The 13,584-nt window shown below is 42.8% G+C and overlaps 1 protein-coding gene across 3 annotated transcripts in view; it reads right to left on the bottom strand.

Annotated features, from left to right (window-relative positions):
- The window catches only part of OSBPL2 (oxysterol binding protein like 2), a 69,239-nt gene that overhangs the window by 44,943 nt on the left and 10,712 nt on the right, over positions 1–13,584 (bottom strand). For 2 of the 3 annotated variants that reach the window (XM_028735384.2, XM_028735385.2), the window contains exon 2: positions 12,417–12,516. The exons of the other annotated variant lie outside the window; for it this stretch is intronic. The gene's annotated coding sequence lies outside the window, so the exon portion shown is untranslated. The remainder of the gene's footprint in view (positions 1–12,416; positions 12,517–13,584) is intronic. 3 annotated transcript variants of the gene reach the window in all.

The following is a 13,584-nucleotide window of genomic DNA, read 5'->3' as shown; positions in this document are numbered from 1 at the left end:
ACTGAACATTTTCCAAGACAATAATGCCCACCCACATTCAGCGTTTGAAACTCCCATTGTTCTAGGCGCATTTTGCGAAAGGGAATTTCATTAAGGAGAGCAGTTTTTGAGCTCTGGGCATAGTTCCGCGCCTAAGATTTCAGATTATAACTGCAGCGTGGAAGGAAAGGAGGACCTTTTCCTGCCTCCCCACTTCCAGCTACTCTCTGAAGACTGGAGAAGAGACCCTCTTAAGAATATTAGGGGGGTGGGCAGGGGAAGGACTAGGCCATTTGAAAAATGAACATAATATTTTAGCTGAAACTAAATTACAGTGGTTAAGAACTTAATTCGTTCTGGAGGTCCGTTCTTAACCTGAAATTGTTCTTAACCTGAGGTACCATTTTAGCTGATGGGGCCCTCCCACTACCGCCATGCCGCCGGAGCACGATTTCTGTTCTCATCCTGAAGCAAAGTTCTTAACCCGAGGTACTATTTCTGGGTTAGTGGAGTCTGTAACCCGAAGCGTCTGTAACCCGAGGTACCACTGTATATGGCTGCAACAACTGAATGTCTAGGCATGGTTTTATATAACAAGAATACAAAGCTGAAAATGAATGTTTTCTGCTTTATATTATTGTTATATAAAAAACATGCCTAGACGTTCAGTTGTTGTAGCCATAGCCTAGTTTTAAGGTGCCATTTAGCTCCTAGCTTTCATATCTCAGTTTCTAACACTGCTCACATTATAAAGGGCTTATAACGCACCTACTCTCAGCAGCCAGAAGCATCATAGCCAGACACCAGAGAGAACTGTCAGGAGTGAACATGGACCAGTGGTACCAAATTGTATGGGAAACAGTCTTACTAGAAAAGCTAACCAACAGACTGAAACTGGCACGGAGACAAATAGAAGAGGTATGGCTCCCCTTTATTACATACACAGTCCAACAAGACAACAAGAACCCACTGACAGCATATGAATCAATCTTTCTTTGGTGATCACTCGTAGCCAAGTAAGATTGCCATCCATGAACACAGTCTTAACAGTGAGTCTGTGGGGGAGGAAGATTGTTGGGTTAAGTCAGCCATATTGTTTCATATTTTCATATGAATCAATATGGCTAACTTGACCCAACAATCTCCTCACCCGCCCCATGCAAACAAATCTCACTGCAGCCAACTAAAAACAACCAATGATGCCCTGGGCCCCATCCAATCTCTTACTACTGAGGAAATATAATAAATGAATAGACGGAGAACCTATCAAAGTGAAGCTGACATAAAACCCCCACATATGAACCAAGTATTATCACCCCTCCTTCTGCCCCAACTTTATGCTGTATACAACATTAACGTCTCACTTTAAATGTAAAAAAAGATTCTACAACCCAAAAAAAGAGACGAGGCATGTACTATTAAAGAAAATCTTTAACAAAAAAAAATTTTTTTAAAAAAGAAAAGAAACAAGCATTTCTCTAGTACACTTACTTAGAGGTAAGCCTCAGTAAACTCAAAGGACACAGACGTCCAAGAAAAAAGTATTTAAGAACTGAGTGAAAATTATCAATCCCTACATTTGGCCACAGGCCTTCCTCAGTGTTAAGGTGGCATAAAAGTGGTCAATGTAAAGTTTCTCCCTTGCATAGGAACCATTCAGGTTCTCTTTACAATGCACTTATGTCATTCTTGCTATATCATACAGCACTCTACAAAACTTGGGCAAACTACAGACTGGTACATCCTGATAAATGCAATATTGCAATCTATATTGCAATCAAACATTATTAGTTCTTCCAAGTACTCATCCTTCTTTCCTATTACACCATATACAAACATGGTTTATGCCTTCATTTTTATAATAAAATTATTGTTGTTGTTGTTGTTGTTATTATTATTATTATTATTATTATTATTATTATTATTATTATTATTATTATTTATAAGCCACTCTGGGTGGCTTCCAACAAAATATTAAAATACAGTAAATACAGTAAAACACAGTAATGATTTTTCATATCAAACAGTGTCATCAATACTATGGAAATTATCTAGGAGAAAAGCACTGTAACTTAATTAACAAGCCAATCCCATGAGCCTATCTGCATCTACCAGCTTTGCATTTCTTTCTCTTTCACCATTGCATTGCACCATTACCAGCTTTGCATTTCTTTCTCTTCAATAACTAGAAAATTATTCTACGGTTAAGAAGTTGCAGTGACAACATCCACTAAGTTCCTGCTCCCATGTTATGGCTGCTTTTATGAACTCAGTGCATCTATCTGCATCTACCAGCTTTGCATTTCTTTCTCTTTCACCACACTCCATTGCTAAACTCCTGGAAGAAGACTAACACTGGAATCCTATACATATCTAGTCAGAAGCAAGTCCTACTGACTTCAGTGGGATTTGCTCCCAGGTAAGCAAATACAGGATTGCAGCCTCACTGAAAGCCCCCATGAAGATAAAGGTAAAGGTACCCCTGACCATTAGGTCCAGTCACGGATGACTCTGGGGTTGCGTGCTCATCTCACTCTATAGGCCGAGGGAGCCGGATTTTGTCTGCAGACAGCTTCCGAGTCATGTGACCAGCATGACTAAGCCACTTCTGGTGAACCAGAGCAGCGCACGTAAATGCTGTTTACCTTCCTGCCGGAGCGGTACCTATTTATCTACTTGCACTTTGATGTGCTTTCAAACTGCTAGGTGGGCAGGAACTGGGACCGAACAACAGGAGCTAATCCCATCGTGGGGATTCAAACCGTCAACCTTCTGATCGGCAAGCCATAGGCTCTGTGGTTTAGACCACAGCGCCACCCGCATCCCACTGAAAGCCCCTATAGCCACCCCCATTTTGGGAGCCATATGTGCTTTCCAATTCCTGAAATGGCAGAAATTGCTCTGGAGAACTTTGTGTACTCACTCTAGAGCAATTTGTGTCACTTCAGTAACTAGAAAATTATTCTACGGTTAAGAAGTTGCAGTGACAACATCCACTAAGTTCCTGCTCCCATGTTATGGCTGCTTTTATGAACTCAGTGCATCTAGCAACACACTAATAAAAAATTAATTATTGTGACAAATGACCGCAACAACTCTTAGTGAAACACACAAAACAAAGCAGATAAAAGTTACTCTCTGGGGAAGCATTTTTCTGTCAGTGGAAACATAAGATGACACCAATAGTTGCAGCTAATTAGAAGAGAATGCAGCATGTCAAGAAGAGTCTCTTTTCAAGACAAAGAGACTGAGTAAATTTGTACTGCACATTGTCCCAGAAAACCTGAAGTTAAAGCTACATATGGCAATTTCCAACTATGTTGTGTTATCATTGAGAGGGCACTTTCTTGGCAAAGTTAAGCAATTCTCCCCTTTCACTTCAATGGAACAGAGTTAAGCACATGCTTGACTCTCCTATGAAAATTAATAAAACGTAGGCATTTTAGCTCTGGCTATCTTGTGCTCAAAATGTATAACTATATTTTTATATAAAACATAAAGTCTTGACACCTTAAGTCTTAACCTTCAGATTCCTCAACTATTAAATAAATACATATATTCAAGGATGGCTAGTACCCCAGTTTTAAACATTTATGCAAACTTTTTAAAAAAAGAAATTTCATCAATACACATGAAGCTTTGAGCGCCATCATTAAACAAAAACAAAAACCTAGTTTCCCTACTCAAAGCAGGTTCAATCTAAATATTGATAAGTTAAGACTTGTGAACTGATTCAGGCTACAATCTTATGCACACTTAACTAGAGGTGAACCTCAATAAACTAATGGCCTTTATTTCTGAGGAAATATGTTTAGAATTCCCCTGCAAATAAGTCTCTTTCCTTATGGTTCTACAAAGTCTAAAGTAGTTTCTGTAGCAGTCAGTAATGTCAAAGTAGAGTAGCAGAAGTTAAAGGTCAACAAATAAACCAGAACAAGAAAAATATATTGAAAAGTAGATATGAGTGTTTGGGCCAGGAAGGCAGATTTAATTCCTTTAATGCTATCACCTAAATTGCAGAAAGAAATTAAACAGATTTACAAATGTTTGGGCCCAACATGTTAAAATGCCCTGTTAAGTTAGTACTATAATCAAATTCAGACACATTTATTCAGGTTTAAAACCTTTTCCTATTTTTTTCTTTACATGCTAATGTAACAAAGATCCACCAGAATGACAATGCAGCCCAGGGCAGAGTTTGATCAGCTTTTTATAATTACAGGTGAACTTGCATAAAGATAAAAATGTCAACGGACTTACATGCTCTCTCTCTCTGCTGCTGCTCCCAGTTGAAATTGAAAGAATAGTCAAATGTCATTGGCACATCCTTAAAGACATTCCTGGGTGTGTTGTGATTCCCTGTTTTGCCAAACGACGCACTAGGTCACTGAGGGACATGTTGGCACACACAGATTTAAAACCTACACTTACACAACGGACCTTAACCAACTCTCCACAATGTTTTTTTAGATGTGGTCACTGCACCTCATGTAAATATGCATTGCAGGTGAAAGAGTTTTCTAATAAAGAAGGCTTTAAGTTTGTTTTGCAATCATTTGCCACATGCACCACTTCACGCATAATTTACGTGATTATGTGCAGTTGTGGGTTATGGTATGTAGGACCCGCCATTAGACCCATCAGGGTCAGGATATCTGAGCATCGTTCCAGAATCAGAAATGGTGTGGTTGACGTGCCTTTGGTACAACACTTTACTCAAGCGTCACATTATGATGAGGATCTAACATTTTTTGTCATCTTGGCACACCAGGGACCTATTGATTAGAACAAAGCTAAAAAGATTCTTTTGCAGAAAGAAACCAGATTTATTTTTCTACTCAACACTTTAAATCCTTCAGGCTTGAATACACAATTAGATTACAGCTGTTTTTTATGAGTTATTACATGGTTAACATCTTAAAGGAATATTATCAATTTCTTTAAAAAATTATTTATGGTTTTTAGTTAAAATATGGTCTCTTTAAGAAGCATTTACAGAAATTATAGCCACCTGTGGTTGTAGCCGATATTGCCTCTCTCTATATAAAGCGGCATTAGGTTAATGGTCATGATGACTGAATCCATTATGTTCCATGTCTCTGATATACAAGAATACGGTATGTAAATTTATTGTTTAGTATGCATGTTATGTTACTTGGTTTTGTGTAAAATTGCATCACATTATGTTCATTTATATAATCCAGAGTATGCACGGCTGACGAAGCCCAGTTGGGCGAAACAAGGAATTATCATGGAATCCTTGTCTTATTTTCTGCATGTGCCATTCTTCCAAGTTTTTCTTCTGATACCTACATACAAATAACGCTAGAATTCTTAAGCATCTTCACGTGGAACACTACAAGATTGAAATAAGAATTCCACACCGTGGATATTGCCAATATATGAACTGAATAGATTATATTTCCTGATCTGCTGGACTTTAAATTCTCATAATATGTTTTGTTTATATAATACGTTGGTCTATAGAACCATATATTTTGATATATGTTGAATTGCATTTAAAAAGAATTTATATAGTTACATACAGCCTGTTGCGTTGTTTGTGTTGTTATCAGCTGCTCCCAGTTCGCCACCACAAGCAGAACGGAATGAATGGAACTACATTTCTTGGACACTACTTTCTCCCTAATCCTATAAAGCAGGGGTAACACCTCTGGTGTGTTGATATTTTCACCCCTCCCATTGACAGACTCCTGATCTGATGTTTTGAGAAAGGAGGGGGCGGAAACTGCTCTTCTACTCTTCCGCTCCTGACTGACTGCCTGACTCTGTGTGTGTAGTGACTAGAAAGGAAGCCCTGTTTAGGGAAGCTTTTAATGTTTAATAGGTTATTGTATTTTAGTGTTTTGTTGGAAGCCGCCCAGAGTGGCTGGGGAAACCCAGCCAAACAGGCGGGGTATAAATAATAAATTATTATTATTATTATAGATGGCTGAGTGGGAGATGTAACACTCATGCAAGCCAGTAGTTCGTTAGTTTGTAGTAGCTATTAGAAATAAAAGGAGTTATGCTTCACAGCTAGCTTCCGCGTTATTTATACTCTGCATGAGTCTGGTGCTCACAATGCACAGTTGTGGGTCCAGTGCACTGGGACCTGCTTTCCAGGATTGGAAGGTCTCTGAAAGTGCTCCAGTCGCCTAGCCCAGTCGGGGCAGAACCAGTTACTGGGCCCAGTTGCTGACATCAGTTGAAAGGCATACTGACATGGAGTTCATGATGTGCTCCTTCTGAGGTAGTTTGTCCACCTTTGGTCCCCACCCCGCACTCAGCTGTCACCTGTGGCTCCTAGAAGGTGTCAGCATGCAACAGTGGTCACATGCCAGGATCAGCTTCAACTGGTCAGGTAAACCAGGTGAGGGTAGCCAATGGGTCTCAAACCCTCAGTGAGTTATGGACTTCCCCTGCATGTGTAGACAGGCTCAAGTGGATTGAGCAGATGAGACAAATAGTGGGTCCCACAGTCAAGATGGTGGTTTCCGCACATGCTGCAGAGGGAAGTGAGGGGCAGATGGGGCTCAACAACATAAGAAGGTAGCTCTGATCCTAAATCTCCTCTGCCTTGCAGGATATCGTCAGGAGAAGAAAAGGCTAAGGAATACACCCAACACAAATCTGGAGTGGAGTCCCTAAAACAGTTGGATGGTGCCTTGCATGCCTCTTTCCAGCAACTCCTGCAGCAAAGTTGGTGCCATACATATGGCTCTGCTTTTCTTTGAACCACATCAGCAAGGCTGAGAGGAGTCTTGTCATCTGGGCAGCCCAGAACCTCCATACACACTGCCCAGGCATGTGCTCTGGGGAGGTCACTTTAGTGCAGCTAAAATAGCAGTTCAACTTCACCCAAAAATGTGCATTCTATTGCCTTTTCAGACAAATGGATGCCAACAACAACAACCTACACTTACTCCACCTGTAGCAAGAAGGAAGTGTTGAGCCTCAAGCCCATTCCCCAATTTTCCTCAGGGCAAACCTCCTGAACAAGCAAAGTTCCACATCAATATTTTTGGAAAGCTTGTTTCCTAGGATACTTAAAGAACTCTAACAGTATGAGCAGATCAATACATATATTCATAAGTTTTCTCCTTACAGCTCTGATAAAAAAACCCATCAAAATGTAGCTTTTCAACTCCAAATGACAGGTTCTCTTCCTTTAAAAATTGATTTATGGAATTAGGTTACCAACTGCATTCATCAAACACAGCCTTCCCCAACCTGGTGCCCTCTGGAACTCTGGCCAGCACAGCCATACAATAACATGGAATATGCACAAGGTGCAATTGTAAATCAAATGTTCAATTCTTTCAATTCAATATATAGGCTGTGACAATACCAAACTTTTTTCCTTCTCTGAACTGTTGCCCATATACAGTGGTACCCCGCAAGACGAACGCCTCGCGAGACGAAAAACTCGCAAAACGAAAGGTTTTTTCGTTTTCGAGTTGCCTCGCAAGACGAATTTCCCTATGGGCTTGCTTCGCAAAACGAAGCTTGCCCCGGGGACAGCGGGTCTTCTCTTTTGAAGCAAGGGGCGGCGGGGAGATCGCTTCTCCCCACCGCCCCTTGCTTCAAAAGAGGTCTGCCCCCGGACCTCTTTTGAAGCAAGGGGCTGCGGGGAGATCGCTTCTCCCGGTGCTCCGAAGCGGGGGGAGCAGGAACACCTGCCCCAGCCGCCGGGCTTCGTAGCGCTGCTGCGAAGCCGGGCGGGGGGCGGGAACACCTGCCCCAGCCACCCCGCTTCGGAACGCTGCTCCGAAGCGGGGTGGGGGGGCGGGAACACCTGCCCCAGCCGCCGGGCTTCGTAGCGCTGCTCCGAAGCGGGGTGGGGGGGGCGGGAACACTTGCCCCAGCCACTGGGCTTCGTAGCGCTGCTGCGAAGCCGGGCGGGGGGCGGGAACACCTGCCCCAGCCACCCCGCTTCGGAACGCTGCTCCGAAGCGGGGTGGGGGGGCGGGAACACTTGCCCCAGCCACCGGGCTTCGTAGCGCTGCTGCGAAGCCGGGCGGGGGGCGGGAACACCTGCCCCAGCCACCCCGCTTCGGAACGCTGCTCCGAAGCGGGGGGGGGGGCGGGAACACTTGCCCCAGCCACCGGGCTTCGTAGCGCTGCTGCGAAGCCGGGCGGGGGGCGGGAACACCTGCCCCAGCCACCCCGCTTCGGAACGCTGCTCCGAAGCGGGGTGGGGGGGCGGGAACACTTGCCCCAGCCACCGGGCTTCGTAGCGCTGCTGCGAAGCCGAGCGGGGGGCGGGAACACCTGCCCCAGCCACCCCGCTTCGGAACGCTGCTCCGAAGCGGGGTGGGGGGGCGGGAACACTTGCCCCAGCCACCGGGCTTCGTAGCGCTGCTGCGAAGCCGGGCGGGTGGCGGGAACACCTGCCCCAGCCCCCCCGCTTCGGAACGCTGCTCCGAAGCGGGGTGGGGGGGGCGGGAACACTTGCCCCAGCCACGGGCTTCGTAGCGCTGCTGTGAAGCCGGGCGGGGGGCGGGAACACCTGCCCCAGCCACCCCGCTTCGGAACGCTGCTCCGAAGCGGGGTGGGGGGGGCAGGAACACTTGCCCCAGCCACCGGGCTTCGTAGCGCTGCTGCGAAGCCGGGCGGGGGGGCGGGAACACCTGCCCCAGCCACCCCGCTTCGGAACGCTGCTCCGAAGTGGGGTGGGGGGGCGGGAACACCTGCCCCAGCCGCCGGGCTTCGTAGCGCTGCTGCAAAGCCGGGCGGGGGGGGCGGGAACACCTTCTGAAGGCGGGCGGGGGGCGAAAGTCTTTGTCCCCCCTGCCTGCCTTCCCAGGGGCTTTTAAATCGCCCCGGACAGCGGAGAAGTCCTCCACTGTCCCGGGGCGATTTTAAAATGCCGCCCGCCAGCATTTTAAGATCGCCCGGACAGCAGAGAAGTCCTCCGCTGTCCCAGGGTTTTTTAAAATGCTGGGGGTGGGAAGAAAAGCCCTTGTCCCCCCCCCCCCCAGCCTTCAGAAGAGGTCCGGGGACAGTCTGTCCCCGGACCTGGTCTGAAGGCGGTTTCCCTAGGAACGCATTAATTGATTTTCAATGCATTCCTATGGGAAACCGTGCATCGCAAGACGAAAAAACCTCAAGACGAAGAGACTTGCGGAACGAATTAATTTCGTCTTGCGAGGCACCACTGTAACAATAATGTATTCTACATCCAAAAAGTGCCTTGAGAAACTACACTAAATGAGCAAAAGCCTGTAAACAAGCAAAATACCTTGTTGTCTATATAACAACAGAAAAAAGGATTAAAATCTAAGATGCCAGTTGGAAACAGAGACAAAGGATACAGCTACATTTCTTGTGAAACATTCTATCATTAATATTTGGAAACATTCTAAACCTTTCATCAAGTATAGTTCTGTGATTTCCAGTTTCATGTTGCTGTTGTTTTTTTTAAAAAAAACAACAACACCTGAAAGAGTATGTTCTGGACTACTGATGCATACTATTATGTTTCACCACCACTGCTGTACATACAACTACAGTGGTACCTCGGGTTAAGTACTTAATTCGTTCCAGAGGTCCGTTCTTAACCTGAAACTGTACTTAACCTGAAGCACTTTAGCTAATGGGGCCTCCTGCTGCTGCCGCGCCGCCGGAGCATGATTTCTGTTCTCATCCTGAAGCAAAGTTCTTAACCTGAGGTACTATTTCTGGGTTAGCAGAGTCTGTAACCTGAAGCATATGTAACCTGAAGCATATGTAACCCGAGGTACCACTGTACCGGTATCTGATATGAAGCAGCAAACAGGAATAATGGAATCCATAAAAGAAATCATTCCTCCATGTTCAAGCACTGGGAGACACTGTAATGCTTCGTGTAACTTTGTGGCGGCTAGGGAAAGCACCCACTCTTCAAATATGTAATAAGATTTGAATACAGCACTACTTTTAAAATCAATTTCAAATACAAAACAGACCCAGACTGGAATAAAAATATCCACTTAAAAAGCTTATTGAAAAAGGAAAGTCTTCAATAGGCAGCAAGACAACAGCTGTCTGATGTGCAGTGGGAGGAAGCTCTAAAAGGCTACCTGCTGTCACAGTAAACAAGATTCCTACTTTATACAGAATGGACCTCTTGATGAGATGGTATCTACAGGGTGCCCTCTCCTGCAGAGGACAATGATCAGCTGGGTATATAAGGGATGAGACAATCTTTTAGGTATTCTGGTCCCAAGCTACAAAGGACTTTGTACACCAGTACCAGAACCTTAAACTTAGCCTACTAGCTAACTGGCAGCAAGTGCAGCATTTTCAGCAGTAGAATAACATTATGGCAGTGACTGATCATTGGGCAGCCTACGTTGATGCTTTCTACACAAGCTGTAGCGTCTGAGCCCACATAGAGTGCATTGTAGTAATCCAACATTAAGTTTACCACAGACAATCGAGCTATCCTGGTCCAGAAACAGTTGCCGCTATCTTTCCTGCCAAAGCTGGGAAAAGGCACTCCTAGCTACTGAAGTCACCTGAAGTCAGAGAGATGGATCCAGGAGCAACCCAACTATGAGCACGCTCCTTCAGGGGGAGTACAACCCCATACAAAACAGGAAATTTCTCATTCTCCCTGTAGTCCCCTGAAAAGCTGCCCTACAAGTTGAGGGATCCTCCAGAACAACATGTGAAGTGGTGCTTGGGTATGCAGGAGTGAGAAGGGGAAACTGGCAAAAAATCATTTCCCCTTCCTCTGGTGGGAGGCACCAATTGATCAGAGACCATTCTGTTCACAGAAGGGCATGTCTGGACCCAATCCTTTATTATTTGATTGGGGTTTTTTTAATCACATATTTCCATAAGACCAATCATACTGAAGGGGTGGGGAAACTATTTTGGTTGAGATGTTACCCACACATGTGACATCTTATAAGAGGTTTTTTTTTCCTGAATGAGAAAGAAGGGTAAATGTCTCTTCTAAGGCAATTTCTGCCACCCATGGTTTTAATGTACCTGCATTAAGAACAAACAATGGCTGTGCACCATTTCAACTGATAAAGTGTGGTCTTTTTTTTAATCAACTAACTAAATATTAAACCCTAATTATTCTGCTTCATTAACTTTTTTACACAATGTGTACAAATTTTGTCATCAACTTGCAGTTAACCAGTGTACTCAAAATTCAAAACAACTGCCCTGAGACATTTTATATTCATTTGCCTTTGAACATTTCTAGCAAAAACAGAGGAGGGGAGTGAAGGGAGAAGCACACCCTTTTAAAAAGCCTCTTCTTCATACCTTTAACTATGCAAACACAACTAAATTATCTACTAATTCATTTAAAGCAGCCTGGGTAGGCTAATTGACTTAACAGTACAGTATTTACAAAAGTGAAGAGGAAAGATTTCAGAAGTTCTGCCAAAATTTCTAGCTCTGGAAAACATAGATGTTACCCAGAAAGATTACACCAGTTGGATACAATATTGGATACAATATAAACACTTGCCCACAAATTACATCCTGGGTAATCCAACATGACCACCAATCTGTCTTTATGGATTTTTCTACTTTGGGGAAACTTGCTATGAACCCAGTTTACTTTTGTATGCTTTGTTTAGGTTTATTTCACTGTACTGTACTTACATAAGGGATTTGCTTTGTTTTAGTTACAGTGCAATAAATTTCCCAAGAGATATATAGGTCAAAGTTTCTGAAGTCTAATGTTTGACATTCTCAATTTAAAGCTATGATTAATTAACAATTAACTCTTAATCATTATAGTTCAGATACTTGTCAAGCACTGGTATTTAAAAAGAGGAATATTTTCAACAAAAGCGTCAAAACATTACCTAATTCATCTGTCAGATCAATTCAAGCTTTGGGTCAGTAGTCTTATCAACTACCTTAAAATGTTAAAGAAACTAATAATCGTGTAATGAGTCTTCTATCAAGCAGGGAATCACCTACCTCCATCAGTTACTGAAATAATAAATTCAACAGATGGTAACTCAAATATATTAAAAGCTTTTTCCTCATCTCACCACGATACCCAATCAACAATCAAATTCCCTTGGTTTCCCAATTGTGTGAACCCAAGTACAGTTACTTCCACCTATTTGCAATAATATAAAGTTCCAGACTACATAAGTGTCTCTCTCCTTAACTCCTGCTCTCTTCCCTTCCCTCCAGACCTTTGTCCTGGCTTATTTTCCTGCTTTGGTAACTTGACGTTAAGCCAGAATTCCCTGTTTCAAACAAATGGAAGGCTCTGGATTGATACAAGCCAGAATCTTCTCACCAAAGCTAGAGAACAATGGAAGGAGGCAAAGGCAGAGAGGCCTAATTCTCATTCTCAACTTTATAAACTAGTAACAACTGGGTAAGAATACAAGTTCTTGCCCACTAGCTAATACTGCTCAAAAATCAAACAGCCTAGTTAATACAAAGGACATGTGTAATAGGAATCTTACCTGTCAAATTAAATTTCACTGTAACATTGATTATATGATGGACTTGTAGACAGTCATTTGTACTGAAATACTTCACACCTTTTGCTCAAGCTGTGAATACCTAAAAATAAAAAATATTAGTATAATTTTAAAATGGTATTAGAGATGGCATTTCCCCCCACTACAAAGCCAAAGTTATTTGAGGCTGTTTACCTGCTCTTAAGGTGGTAATGGCAATTTCCTAGCCACAGAAGTGGGCGAGGAGACAGTTTCAGTATTTGCCCCTTCCAATGAGCTCTTATTTACAAATAATGTATGTTGCATAGATGAACTGACTGACAGTGCTGAAGGGCAATCAAGAATTACTTCCTCATTAGAACTTTGCCTAACTGTAAGCCCACTGGGTACCTGCATGCCCCAATTCCTCCATCCTAATTTGATCTTCCAAGTTCTGGAATTACTACAACATAACAGTACCTATGGAAACTTTCTCACTGTGGTTTCTTGACACAGGAAGGCTTAACAGTGCAAGCTTTTAGAATCTGTGTTTCACTCTGCCCAGTGCTTTACACAACAAAGAAAAGCTAAAAATTAAGGAAGTGATTGCATGCAGCTATGTCAACCAATATTTTTAACCATATCCATAAGCCCAATATGCTATATTTAGTGTCTTAATATGATTAATTATTATTTGTCTTTAAAAATGTAGCCAGAGAATAAAGCTAGCCCTCTTGTGACATCTCTTCTGCTTCTAAATGAAACCAGGCTATCGTCCAAACTGAAGTTAGACTGAAGTGATAATGTGAGAGAAGCAGAGTCAATTGAATGGCTGTTAAGGATTAGAAATTAAAATTTATACTGAATGCAGTATTTATATTCTGGTTGCTTACAAAACAGACACAATTGGGCTAATCCCAAATATTTCACTAAACCATCAGCAAGCATATATGCACTAACTTTTCTCCCATTGCTTCAATTCACGTAAGATGTTTTTAAAAGAAACTTTATTAAAAAAATTAAGTAAAGACATAATGCAAGCAACATCAAACATACTGATACAAAAGAGAGAGAAAAGAAAAACTATAATGTGGTAATCCAGACATCCAATATAGGAAAGTCAATTTGTTTACCTTTTTTTACATAATTTAAGATTCAAATTATGAATGAAAAGAGAAGTCCCCAATATGTT

Source organism: Podarcis muralis, chromosome 5 (assembly GCF_964188315.1).
Source record: "Podarcis muralis chromosome 5, rPodMur119.hap1.1, whole genome shotgun sequence".
Taxonomy (NCBI): Eukaryota; Metazoa; Chordata; class Lepidosauria; order Squamata; family Lacertidae; genus Podarcis; species Podarcis muralis.
The sequence above is the reverse complement of the archived record's forward strand: the minus strand, read 5'-3'. Positions and strand labels throughout refer to the sequence as shown.